Source organism: Physeter macrocephalus, chromosome 11 (genome assembly GCF_002837175.3).
Source record: "Physeter macrocephalus isolate SW-GA chromosome 11, ASM283717v5, whole genome shotgun sequence".
NCBI classification, from domain to species: Eukaryota; Metazoa; Chordata; class Mammalia; order Artiodactyla; family Physeteridae; genus Physeter; species Physeter macrocephalus.
In genome coordinates, this window is record NC_041224.1 from 161,457,076 (window position 1) to 161,469,114 (window position 12,039).

A 12,039-nucleotide genomic window follows, 5' to 3' on the forward strand; every position below is an offset into this window, starting at 1 on the left:
CCCCTCCCTCCCTCCCTTCTTCCATGGATGTTAGATCTGACCTGCATCGTAGTCTGAAGGCTCACCCCGCTTACTTCTGCTCCCTCTCCTCTTTATCTATCACAAGGTGTTCCTCCAATAAATGGCTTGCACTTCTAACTGTCTTGGCATCTGCTTTTTGGAGGACCTGAAGTGACTCAGGGAGTGTTAGTCAGGATAGGCTTGATTATGCTGCAGTAACAGATTAACCTCTGAATCTCAATAACTTAACACAAAAGGCTTGATTTCTCCCATGCTCTGTATCCAGTGCAGGTTGGAGCTCTGTTCCTCAGGTATCTAAGCTGACAGGGGCTCAGGCCTATACCTGACTTCAAGGATTGCCACGAAGAGACCTGGAGAAAGGGAGAACTTTTATGGCTATGTCTCAAGGTGACTTAAATTACCTCTGCCCACATCACATTGTCCAGAACTTAATCACATGGTCCCACTTAAGAGTAACTTGTGAAGTGTCATCTTCTTGTGTACAAGCCCAGAAAGAGGCAGTATTGCAGGGAATAAGCACTGTCTGTGCTTCAAGTGGTCACAATGTGTCAAGCCTTATCTATTTGCTAAGGTTTAAATTACCCCTGTTCTACCAATAAGGCACCCGAGGCTGAGAGCGGCCAAGTATTTTTCCCAAGGTCACAAAATTATCAAGAGTAGAGCCAGAATTGGGAGTCATACTATGTCTGACTACAAATCATGCTTTTAACCACTCTTCTGTGGGCACAAAAGAAACGACTATATGCCAGGGGGTTGGTGGTGGCTGACAGGTCTCTAAATCTTGACTCTACACACCCCAATCTCTCCAGAGATTGTTGAGGCTTCTGTGATACGTCTGAGACATAGGAAACAGGGCTGAGATTTGTGCCAACGCCATTATACCAAGTGTCTTCCGTTACTGCTGCATTTTCATTTCTGAATAGGAAAGATAGTGTTTGAATGGGGCTTCTTCCTACATCTCCAGCTGGGAGGCAGGAGGAGAATGTTTATTTGGCTTTCATGTCTTTGGGTAGAACAGAGCAAGTGGCAAAAAAAGAGTTGAACAATTTTGGGGGCTATATGTATTTTTTGTGTTTTTTTTTTATATCGTAGTTAATAGTTTTAAAGAGTGCTACAAAATGACGTGGCTTTTGAAAGAAATGCTTTTTGCCCAGTTTCTTTCTGGCCAAGGTTTTGAGAAAAGAAAACTATAAATAGCTGACATAAAAGAAAATTGCTGCTGTGATCTGTGAAGAAAGAAAGAGAAATACAAAAGAACCGCTCTGAGAGGTTTTCAAATAAAAATTATGGCTCCCCCTCCAAGGGTCCAAGATTGCTACTTCTTGGAAGATGGAAAGGGCAGGGATGTGATGGATGTTTCCCCTTTCTTGTTTATTTTCAGAGATGTTTTAACTTAGTTGCTTTTATTCTATAGAACTCAGAGCTCTTCCCATCTATTAACATTTTAAATGAAATGAATTTTCTTCAAAAGTAAATAATTTATAAATAGAGGGTTTTTTATTTGTAAGGCAGTCATCCAGTTATTTAGTTCTCTGTCCATCTCTCTTTTTTTTTTCTCTCTTGTCCTCATGTGTCCTTTGGAACAGATGTGTTGGGGTGGAGGAGAGGTAAAAACAAAGGTACAAAGAAAAATTGGCACCAGTTTGGCTGTTAAATGGATAGCGCCCCTTTGTTTCTCTCCAATAAACCATTTTCAGTTTCCTGCCAAAATGTTTGTTTGCTATTGATTAAACTTCACGTTTTTATTACCCAGCATTATCTATAATGTTTATGAAAATGGAAGGTGAAAAGAGAAATTTCCCTGTGAGTTGTTTTATTTTCCTGTAACCAAAGGGCTTCCCTAAGCCGAAATTATCTCTTTGTTTGAAATGCAGTTCTTATGAACGGGAAGTAATTGGGCCACAGCTCAAGTGTGCAGCTACTGTTTTGAATAACTCATAGAGCTCTCTTTGTTGTATGTTTTTAGTTTGATACAAAAGTTGGTTTCCAGAGGTTTTCTCAAAATAAAGTCTGGGAGGGCTTCCCTGATGGCGCAGTGGTTGAGAGTCCGCCTGCCGATGCAGGGGATATGGGTTCGTAGGGCAAAAGAGAGAGCATTTACATTTTAACAGGCACCGAGTCTAATTACCAATAGTAAATATTTAAAATGTACAAGTGGGGCTTCCCTGGTGGCGCAGGGGTTGAGAATCCGCCTGCCGATGCAGGGAACACGGGTTCGTGCCCCGGTCCGGGAGGATCCCACGTGCCGCGGAGCGGCTGGGCCCGTGAGCCATGGCCGCTGGGCCTGCGCGTCCGGGGCCTGTGCTCCGCAACGGGAGAGGCCACAACAGTGAGAGGCCCGTGTACCGCAAAATAAAATAAAATAAAATAAAAAAATAAAAAATAAAGTCTGGGAAACTGTGATCTTTGGGTTGAATGAAGATAAACTGCTTTAGGTTTTAGGGACCCACTGATATGTGTGCACACTTACACTTTTCTTTTGAGTTCCATCTATCTTTTGAGCTGGGGACCCTCCTTGCTCCTGTGGACAGAGCACAGGGACTGATCTTAGACTTGAGGGAATTAATGGGTTTCTGTGGAATTGTCTCCCAGTGGCAGGTGGGAGCTCTGTCAGAGTCAGGGAAGGAGAAGAAGCATGTCTCCGAGATCAAAGTCATCCTGACAACTTGACATGGAGAGAGGGGAAAAAAGGGAAGTTGAAAATGAGAGAGAATAAAGTCAGAGAGGAAACTCACCCAGGGGCATTTTAGACAGTGATCTTGTGATATTAACATTTACTTTAAAAAAAAAAAAAAGGAAATAAATTGTTGTCCAGTGACCCTGAAGGTCGTTAGCACCAGCTGCGGCTTCGTAAGGCCGAGGGAGGAAGGATGAGATGGGTATGGACTTGGGAGTACAATCAGACATGTGTACAGCTTAGTAAGCCTGGACATGTGTAGCAAGTTCAGGCTGAGCTGAACTGAGCTGGCCCTAGAATTTCGTTTAGTTGTCACCTCAGGGTCCAGTTAGAAGGTACACGGGATTAGGAGCCAGAAAACAGGGATGTAACGTTCATTCTGTCCCTGGTTGTATAATTTGTTGTATAACTTCACTGATCTGTGCCTCAGTGTCATTATCTGTAAAACCAAAGATTTGGGCTGGATGACCTGTAATCGCCGAGGTTCTAGCTAACTGTGTGAGGTCTGGCATGTCTATGATTAGACCTACTATTATCGATTTTGGTCAAGAAGTCAGTCAATGAACACATGCACTTTCTCTGTGCTAGGCACTGTGGAAGGGATGGAGAGGGTATAAGGAGTTAAAAAACCTGGTTCTTGTTTTCTGACAGTCCCATGTGAGGCCACACTGTGACTTTTTCAAATCACTGTGTCCTCAGAGTCTGTCACAGTACCTGACATGCAGAAGTGCCTCCGGAGATGTCAGTTGGCTGATGAAGGAATATTACTTTGTATCTAGTTAGAGATATAAGGCATTAATAAAAGGTGCCCAACAATGCAAGTCATTGGTACCAAATCAGTGATCACAGTGCAAGTTACAGAACTTTTGAGAAGGTGGCTCTCTTTGGGCAGAAAAGGCGTGAGATTTTCCATGGAGAGGGAGATTTAACTTCAGTGGCTAAAATCCAGGCATCAAATTCATTTTGGAGCCTGTAGAAATCAGTCTCCAAGCTTAGACAAAAGGAAAGCACAAATCTTGCTTGACTGTTCTTTCGTACAATAAGTATCATAATTCAGGGCTTAGTTTGTTGTACAGAAAGGGTCACAGTGAGACTTTGCGGATGTAAATCTGAGGACTGGGGGGAAAGCAGCAAACACTTCCCACATTGGGGTATAGACAGGTGTATTTCTCAGGGCAGATTATATGAGAGGGAAGCACACACTTGGCCCCAGTTTATCCATTCAGTGTTTATTGGCTTTGGGCCATCTTTCCATGATCGTTTTCTCCCTCCGCATCCTCTTTTCTCTGTGCTTAGATACCACCACGGTGGTAGGTGATGTGCTGGGTGCTGGAGAGACAGAAGTGAGGAATAGATATGATATCTCCTCTTGAGGAGACTGGGTCAGTGGAAGAGGGGGGCTGGAAAATCAGAAAAATTACAATGCCTTGACACTACATAGATGTGAATAAGTAATTGCTGTGAAAGCTTGGAGCTCCAAGGGACTAAGGGCCTCAGCAAATTGGGAAAGACTTCTGGGTGCCAAACCCATGCTAAGTGTGGTAGAGGAGGCAAAGATGCATTGCCATGTGAGCCAGGCATAGTGTACCTCACCTAGAATCTGAGGTACACTTGCTTTGAGAGGTTTCTTTCCTCCAGGGACTGGAAGAGAAACAAACATGCATGTTATTTGCATGGAAAAAAGAGACCCTGCATTTCTGTATTAGTTTCCTGTTGCTTTTGTAACAAATTACCCCAAACTTCACGGCTTAAAACAACGCATGTATTATCATAGTTCTGGATGTCAGAAGTCCCCAAATTAAGGTATCAGCAGAGCTGAGCTCCTTCTGGAGTCTCTAGAGGAGAATCTGTTGCCTTGCCTTTTCTAGTTTCTGGAGGCTGTTTGCTTTCCTTGACTCATGGCTCCTTTCCTCTGTCTTCAAAGCCAGCAGTGTAGCATCTTCCAATCTCTGTCTCTGTCTCCGACCCTCGTGCCTTCCTCTTACGAGGACCCTTGTGATCACACTGAGCCCACCTTGATAATATGAGATAGTTTCCCCATCTCAAGATTCTTAATTTAATCACATCTGCAGAGTCCATTCTCTTTAGAAGGCCATTATTCAACCTACAATAGTACCCAAATGTTCTTCTGAGAGCTGACCCTCTCCTAGATCTCTCTGCCACACTATCTGGTCCAGATCCCTCCACAGGGAATGTAGAATGGGAGCAGTATAGCTCAATGGTTCTAGATTAAACCTCCAGTGTAACAATGGTCTAGTTATTTAACCTTTCAAAGCCTCAGTTTCCTCATCTGTTAAGGTAGAGATAATAAAGATGCCTATACATAGAGCTGTGGTGAGGGTTAAATGAGGGACCGTGTACAGAGTTCTTACTTCAGGAGAATCTTGCACATAGAATATGCTCAATTAATGTTGTTTAATTTTTTTGTTATTCTAATTATTATTAGGATGCCAGGAAGGGATATAGGCAGAGAGGAGGAAGGTCTCCAAAAACCTGAACTGTACTGAGAACTCAGCTTTGTCTTGGTTTTGGTTTGGGAGGTTCTTGGTTTTCATGAAAACTGATTTCCACTGGCTGACTTTTTCTCCCATCACCCTAGCTCAAGAGACCCAGTGTGTTCAGACTGACACCACTCCATCAATATGCCCCAAGTCCAGCATTTTGGGGTAGGGAAGAAAGCGTCATTTTTAGGCTTTCAATCTTGTGGGAATTTTAATTCTAGGAGCTCTTTGGAAGCAGAATGCTCTCTAATTCCCTAAATCCATCTTCTGATTTTATCCTGGCATTGCGAGGAAAATTGTCTCATTTAATTTATTTGCCCTGGTGTGTGCCTATCTGATGGCTCCACAACCCTCCATTTTTATCTCTAAATGCTGCTCATTAAACTAATAAAATCTTTGAATGGTGAAATTTCGAGAGGATTGATAAAGGGAGATGAACATAATTTGGAGATATAGGGGAAAATCTATTTGGGCAATATGTTTGCCAGGTTATTGGGTGTATTTTTGCCTAAGGCTCTAGCTCCAGCAATGGGTTGCTCTAAACTCTTCTTCGCTTTCAGCGTTTTCCATTCCTCCAACTTTTGAACACACATTTTGTCTAATTCAGTATTCTCAAAGGGGCTCCAGTGCTCTGGGGAAGTTGGGAGGGATGGGATATTTAGCATCTGGGACTGGAGTGGTGGTAGGCATCTGATGGTTAGGGATATTGTAGGTCCTGAGTTTTTAAGTAAAGGCCTGCCTGGATTGCAATTTGTTTATTTTTATCCGCTTTAGCAGAGGACGTTCTAAATTCAGCTCAGTTATTAAATATCCAGTATCTCAGGATGGCACGAGCAGATATAACCTCAACATTTTTATTAATGTTTTTCCTTTCCAGAGCTGTCTTTCTGCAAATGAAATGTAATAGTAATCTTCAGGTACCGGGTTTGATAAGCCCAATAAGGACATGGAATTTTGCCCCAGTAGCTGTAGCAAATGATTAGGCAGCACATGAGTCTTTAAATTCCAAAGAATCTCTTGGGAGAGAAGAGGTGGTATATTTATTGGTGGTGCAAGGTGCTAGATGGAAAGGCTTAGAGGATCCAAATTCTATTCCTCACAAAAGGAACCTTGCCACCTCCCAACAGGTGTGACTTGTTTTGGGCGGTAGGGATTGTTCCTAAGGGATAGAGTAATAGTTTGGGTAGGAACTTTTGTTTCTGCACCGTTTTATCTGTAGCATAGAATTTTGATGCCCCTTTTTACATGGATATCTGAGAATGCCTTAAAAATATTAACTGTTGGTTTTCTCAGGGCTCTGGGTTGATAATAGAAGTTACTATTGATAAAATACCTATGGCAAGATGACTTTGTTTTTTGCTTATTGTGTTCTTTGGTTTCCTGTTATGCACATGTTAACTTTTAAGAAATAAATGTTACTTTGAAAACCTTAAAAAAAAATACCTATGGCAAGATGCTTTTAGTGCATTTTCTCTAATCCTCATCACAATCCTACAAGAGGGATATTAGGACTTTTGTTTTACAGGTAAGGAAAGCAACACTCAGGATGGACAAATAACTTGTCCAAAGTCACATAGCTACTAAGCTGTAGAACTGGGATTTCTGGAAAATTCAACTGCAGAATTGGTAGTGGTGGGCGATTAACTAGTGCTCTCTACATTTGGAAGATAAAGGGGAGATTAAGTTTGAGAAGAGAGAATTTGAAAAATGATGATTTAGTTAAAAACAAAAAGAAAAACAAAAAACGACACCCACTTAATTGCATTAAAATCATCCAATACATTATATAGTATAGTACTTTTTAAGCTGTAGTTTACAATCCAGTAATGTGTCATGGAATTTATTTATTATATCTCAAACACTTTACTTTTAGTGAGATAGAGTAAAATTAAATAGAAGAGAAAATACCAGAAGACAACACATGAAGTAAGGATGAGTGGCTTCTAAAATCATGTGTGTGTAGGTATGTGTGTATTGGGACAAGAAGGAAAATGTATTATAGGTTATGGTGAAAAGAGTATGAAAAATACTTACAGGATTTCCTTAATAACACTGACTCTCACATATCCATTTCTAGAAATATATACCCCAGTCCTTCCTTCTAGAAATTACTACTGCTAATGAAATGACTATCCCCAGGTGTGCTGTGGTATAGTAGCCAGAAGCATAGCCCACTGAACCTGAGGGTTCAGAGAATTTCTTGGGAGGAACTAAACAGTCATGAGCACTGACCATTGGGTGCTACAAACATTAATAGAAATAGAAGGATGACTCCTAGTTTGATTGATCAAACCCTCTGATCTTGATTGTCTTTGTCTTGGTTACTTGGTTTAAGTTTGGTCACATTGTGTTTATGTGAGTGTGCTTATGTAAGACCTCAAATGGTTTATTTGAAGAGGGTATAATATAAACAAATAAACCAAATACACAAATATCAATGTATCCATTTTCCATTTAATAAATGTATAATTGAGCACCTATTTGTGCTAGTCACTATGCTAAGTGCCAGAAATGGGAAAAAGTGTACCCTATGTTCACTGTTCTTGATAAGTTTATATGGCTGTAGACACATAAAGAAATAATAACACAAAAAATGGGATGCATGCTCTGGTTGATGTAAATCCAGAATGGCACTGCTACGGACTGAATGGTTGTGTCCTTGTTAAATTCCTATGTTGATGCCTAATCCCCAAATGATGGTATTTGGAGATGTTAACTTTGGGAGGTGATTAGGTTATGAGGTGATTGGGATTAGTGACCTTTTAAAAGAGACCCCCAGAGATCTCTCTTTCTGCCATGTGAGGATACAAGAAGAAAATGGTATCTATGGACCAGGAAGGAGACTCACCAGACACCGTATCTGTCAGTGCCTTGATCTTGGACTCCTCCATCAGCAGAACTGTGAGATATAAATGCTTGTTGTTTAAGCCACCCAGTCTATGGTATTTTTGTTATAGCAGATCACATAGACTAAAACAGACACCCAACCCAGCATCTGTGTGAGCATGTAGGGTAAGTGTGTGGGGTGTGAGGGTGGGGTAAGGGGTAAAGGATTTGGTTACAGAAGGCCTCTTGTAGGAAGTGGTGCTTGGGAGTCATATAATGCAGTGGTTGTCAAACCTTATTGAATGGAGGGGTTGTTAAAACACAGAATCCTGGGCCCTACCTCCACAGTTTCTTATTCTGTAGATCTGAGATGGGACCTGAAAATTTGCATTTCTGACAAGTTCCAGGGTGATGCCGTGCTCTTGGTCTGGGGACCATATTCTGAGGACCACTTTCAAAATGTTTTTAGTTGCAGACCCACCCTTTCCTTTTTTTTTCCATGTGAAATCTTATCTGGAGTGTTCATATGTAAAATAGACAAAAGTGGAGATGGCTGCAAGGAACCCTGACTTTCTCCCCAGCCTGTGCTCTCCACAGTGGTAGCTTCTGAAACATGGAAATTATAAATCTAGGGGAAAATCTGGTTCCACAATTTTATAGTTTACTCTGTGGCATCTCCCTCTCTCCCCTTCTTCCTCTTTCTTGCTCTCTCTATATTAAATCAAGTTGTTTGATGAAGAAGCCAGTCAAGTGATTCTAGAAGAGCCCTGTAAATTAGTGGGCAAAAGTTTTGGCAAAGAATTTGTGGGCTTATGTTTTGATTTCTCCTTTTTTTAAAAAAAAAAATTAATGTGGTGATTAGGTTTGTTGTTGGACATCTTTCTCCAAAACCTTGCTTTTTGATGCTTTTATTCAATTAAGTTTGGCATTTTTTATATGAGATCTACAGGTGTTAGCCCTCTATCATAAATTATTCTGAAGACTGCTCTGTGTTTTAGTATATATTAGAGTGAGAAAAAATGCTTTGGGTCAAAAGCATAGCAGAGTCTGGAAACTTTCTTTGATGGCTATCTGAGATTAGTTCACAGTAAGGCATTATCTATTCCTTAAAGCATCTTTAAGATGCTTAATGTCTTAAAGAAAATGGAAAAATTGATCAATTCATCCAGATATCCAGAATGTTAGGAAAGGCTTAAAACTGATTGAACTGTTCATTGTCCTTCCAGATGTTCTGCATCACAGAGTAAATGTAGTTCTTTTGTTAAGTGGCAAACTGGTTGTAGTATAATTACTTGAATCTATATTAATGATCTGTAACTGTAATTGCTTATAACATTTTAAAGTCTTCATTTTCATCATTGGTTGAAATGAGGACTCTACACAAGAGAAAAAAAATGACAAATGCCTTCCTATTTTGGAAAAGAAAAACTCTTGAAAGCCTGCTTTGGGATTATTCCAAGTTTTGCTGAATAATTAGATTATTATTTATTTATTTATTGTCTTGGTGGGACATTAGCATATTTATCAAACATGGAGGATTTGCAAAAGCCCAGAGTTCCAACCAAGTTTTAATAAATACTCAGAAGCTTGGATGCTTTACTGAAACTTGTCCAAACCTTTTGTCTGGTTTGGGACTTTGCAAGCCTCATCTGTTAAGGTACTTGGCACTTTTACCCAAAATCAAAAAATTCAAAGGCAAATAGAAATAAAAAGTGATTATTAAACAAAATGCAATCAACATTTCATGATGTTAACTACTTCCACAGTTTTGGGAAACATTTTATTTGATTTGCTGTGCCTATTTCTGATGATGATATTACTTCATTTGGATTCAAGTCTGAGGTCTGATAATTTTTTAGTTTATAACATCACCAAGTCTTCATTTATATGAGATACCAAAATGGTGGGGCCAGATATTACCCATTGCTAATTTTAATCTGTTTTTCATTTTTCTAAAACCAACTGGTGACATTGGGGGGTGGATTGTGGTTAATGTATTTTAATGTTTATAGAAGCCACTGCTCAACTTGATTTCTCCAGAAAAGGGGGCACTTTTGCCACGAAGACATCTGGGAGAGATCCATCAGTGGTCACAGATTCAAAAAAGCATTCGCATACTCTTTGGAGTTGACAGAGATGTGTGAAAACCTAACACATCTGGAAAACAGTTAGCCCTTACAGTTAGTCAACATCTGGGAATGTAACCACCTGGGGTTGACAAAATTGGCAATTAAACGTGATGGAAGTTCACCATCTATAGACAAGTACAGAGTAACTGCCTGTGAATTATGAGAACATACGTGCCTCTTGCATGCTATAATGAGCCATTAGCACCCAGCTTGCGTGAGTTGGAAAGGCATCAGAACACAGGTTTGCATGGAGATGTTTTCCAATTTGTTTTTCTTTCAGAGCAATGTATAAAACTACACATAAATTCAGACAAAGCAAAACAAAAAGTTTAGTTTCTCTAAGTTTCCTCATTCCTTATCCTTCATGTTTTAACTTGCTATTTCCATTTTCTGGCTTCATCCTCATTCTCAAGCCATTTATTTTTGTGTGTCTGAGTGTCAAATACCAACATTGTTGCTACTTCTCCTGGGTCCTTCTTCAGATGCATTTTAATCACCCTTTGGGCAATTTCAGATGTTCCATAACAGTAGCCAGTATCTACATTTCCTTCTGGTTTTTTTTTTTTTTTTTTTTGGCTGCGTTGGGTCTTCATTGCTGCACCCGGGCTTTCTCTAGTTGCAGCGAGCAGGGGCTACTCCTCTTTGCGGTGCACGGGCCTCTCATTGCGGTAGCTTCTCTTGTTGCAGAGCACGGGCTCTAGGAGCGCAGGCTTCAGTAGTTGTGGCACATGGGCTCACTAGTTGTGGCTCGCGGGCTCTAGAGTGCAGGCTCAGTAGCTGTGGCGCACGGGCTTAGTTGCTTCACGGCATGTGGGATCTTCGTGGACCAGGGCTCGAACCCGTGTCCCCTGCATTGGCAGGTGGATTCTTAACCACTGTGCCACCAGGGAAGCCCTCCTTCTGTTTTAAACATTGAAAATAATTCACTTTGCTTAAATAATCATTAAATATGACTCTTAAGAAGAACCCAAGTAAGAACAATAAAAATGATTAACAGCTTCACTCTCTTCTGTGATTTTTATACTCCATTCTCTTGCTCTTTTCCCCATTTTTTCTTCTAAGTTTCTCCCTAAGATTTTTGTAGCTCAAAAGCTCTAGCACCAAACTACGTAAAAGACAGACTGTTTTGTCTTAATCTTTCTCATCTTTCCTTTCCTAGAACAAGAAAATCAGTGGTTTGTAGCTAAATGAGAAAGAAATCTAACTTGCTTATGGAAGCAGAATTTGCTCAAATAGAAAGAAGTAGCTTTGTTGTCTGTAGTCCATAACTAAAGATAGGTTCACGGAAGGTATTCCCACTACTTCTTGTTCAACAAAAACTTTACAAAATGCTGTAGATATGGGCTTCCCTGGTGGCGCAGAAAAAAAAAAAAAAAATGCTGCAGATGTTTCAAGATGAAGGAAGTAAAGTTATGAAAAATCTTAACTGTGTTCTCTGTAAGCCAATTCTAAAGTGAATCTTTGTGGAGGGTTTCCATGGAGGAAATTCTCAATTTCATCGAAATAATAGAGTTAGTGATCCTATTGATTGTGCCTTTAAAATCAGATTCTTCCACCAGCAGGTAGAAAAAGAGAACCACATTGAGAATGAAAAATTCCCTAAAGCTCTCAGAAGTTAGAACGAGCATCACCAACTTGGTAGTATTTAAACTAGGAGTCTAAAAGCTTTTTCTTTTTTTGTTCTTTGTTTTTAATCTTTATTTTTATTGGAGTATAGTTGATTTACAATGTTGTGTTAGTTTAAGGTGTACAGCAAAGTGATTCAGTTTACATATACATATATTCATTCTTTTCTAGATTCTTTTCTCATATAGGTTATCACAGAATTTTTTTTTTTACATCTTTATTGGAGTATAATTGCTTTACAATGTTGTGTTAGTTTCTT